The sequence below is a fragment of the Electrona antarctica genome (assembly GCF_951216825.1).
Source record: "Electrona antarctica genome assembly, chromosome: 7".
Classification (NCBI taxonomy): Eukaryota; Metazoa; Chordata; class Actinopteri; order Myctophiformes; family Myctophidae; genus Electrona; species Electrona antarctica.
In genome coordinates, this window is record NC_136812.1 from 57,184,702 (window position 1) to 57,187,031 (window position 2,330).

Here is a 2,330-nt window from a genome sequence, read left to right on the forward strand (position 1 = left end):
GGATCAAATTAATGATGATTCAATCATGTACAAATTATCAGGTATTCATCAGAGGATTGAACCCTGGGGGTTATCGTTCATGGATTGGTCTGACGAGGAGCGGAGGCAGATGGACGTGGGTGGATGGAACACCACTGACAACAACGTGAGACATTTTACATGTTTTTATATTGTAATTATATCAAAGTCACTGTAAGTAGTTCAATGCATTGTGTTTATTGTACAGGTACTGGTACTGTATGTGAGTGACTGAGTGGATGTGGGTCAATACATTGTGTTTATTGTACAGGTACTGGTACAGTGGATATCCTGTTAACTATGAAGACTGGAACTGTGCATACTACCGTCACCCTACTGACCCTGGAACATGGGCTAATTACTCATGTTCAGATACATGGTACGCAATCTGTGAAAAATGAGTGTGTTTTCACTCCATTGATGAAACTGCAGCTCAGCGTTGTGCTGCCAGCGGTGGAAGAAGTACTCACATTTTATACTTAAGTAAAAAATACCACGTTGTAAGAAAATACTCCACAAAGTAAAGTCCGGGATTCAAAATGTATTTGAGTAAAAGTACAAAAAGTATTTGAATCTACTTAATTACGGAAAGTAAAAAAAGTACCTGTTTTGCAGAGTGTCCCATTTCACAGGTTTCCGAAAGTATAAAAATGCATTTGAAAATAGCAGATCTACAAGCTCACATAGCTTGTAGATCTGCTATGTTCAAACGGCCTAAGAAGGCACAATGTATATTGCTGAAGGGGTTAATGCAAGTTTTGTAATAATAATCCAAATCTACAAAGTAACTAAAGTCTTCAAATACTTGTAGTCAGTGGTGGAAAGTAACTAAGTACATTTACTTAAGTACAATTATTAGGTATTTGTACTTTGTACTTGTAATTTGTACTACTACTGGAGTGTCTCCAATTTGCAATACTTGTACTTTTACTCCACTACAAGCAGTGGTGGAAAGTAAGTACATGTACTCAAATACTGTACTTAAGTACACAGTTGAGGAATGTTTTGCTTTACTGGAGTATTTCCCCTTTGTCAGTACTTTTACTTCTACTCCACTACATCTCAGAGGCAAATATTGTACTTTTAATCCACTATGATTATTTTAAAACTGTAGTTACTGTTACTCAGTGGTGGAAAGTAACTAAGTACATTAGTAGTAATTAGTAGTACAGTGAAAATTATACAAACATTTTATTGTTTTCTTTAGCATGTTAGAACAACTCCAACCAGTGACCCTATTCTGGGGACCAACATTCTGCCAAACATAGTAGATCTACAAGCTCTCAGCGCGTCCACGACACCATGCACTGTGAGCTTGTAGATCAGCTATTTTCACAGTGAAGAGGGACATGCGCTAGTGCAGAGGTGCTCTCTCTCTCTCTCTCTCTCTCTCTCTCTCTCTCTCTCTCTCTCTCTCTCTCTCATGGTGGTCCTTATTTTTAGATGTAAGTTTGCAGCCAAATATATAATATCAATGTGGGGGTCCTTAACATGAAAATGTTTGAGAACCACTGTTAGAGGATCTAGTATAGAACCCTGGGGGACCCCAGTCAACTATAAATGTGGTTCTCAACCTTTTCAGACCACAACCCTCCAAAATAATCATTATTGAACTGGGACCCCCCAAAATAATCATTGAATTGGGGACCCCCCAGAAATAATCATTGAATTGGGGACCCCCCAGAAATAATCATTGAATTGGGGACCCCCACTATAATAATCAACACTATCCTCACTGGCAGGTGAGTCAGTAGGATACAACAGCAGTGACAACACACGCACGCACGCACGCACACGCGCACACAAACACAAACACAGGAGGAACATACAAGGAATACAACAATACAAGGAATTAATTGGCATAACGACTAATTTGGGGAGAAAAAGGCGGCATAAAATAATTGGCTACTCTAAATAAAAAATTAAATAAAACATACAACTATAATCTTTTAAGTCCCTATAAAATAGACTATTTACAAGACATGTTGTGAGCTTCATTCACAACGTGAGGGTTGTGAGCTTCATTCACAACGTGAGGGTTGTGAGCTTACAGTACATTGGGCTATTTTTGAACATTCCTGGAATATTATGTTTGAACCTTCCAGCAGGTGTATTACTGTATTGTAATGATTCATTCATAAATGACTGTATTGTAATGATTCATTCATAAATGACTGTATTGTAATTATTCATTGATAACGTACTGTATTGTAAGCCATCTTTTTAATCACCTTGTACTGTATACTGAACAGTGTAAGCATTTAATAAAACGTTAATTGGCAACAGTATTGTTCCAGTCTATTAATTAACAA

The 2,330-nt window shown here is 37.5% G+C and overlaps 1 long non-coding RNA gene across 1 annotated transcript in view; it reads left to right on the plus strand.

The window, feature by feature from the left end:
• Window positions 1-1,098, plus strand: part of LOC306927008 — an 18,411-nt gene extending 17,313 nt beyond the window's left edge. Inside the window, exons 3-4 of the long non-coding RNA XR_013790469.1 lie at window positions 42-145; window positions 290-1,098. This is a non-coding gene — a long non-coding RNA (uncharacterized lncRNA). The remainder of the gene's footprint in view (window positions 1-41; window positions 146-289) is intronic.
• Window positions 1,099-2,330: the final 1,232 nt, after the last annotated feature.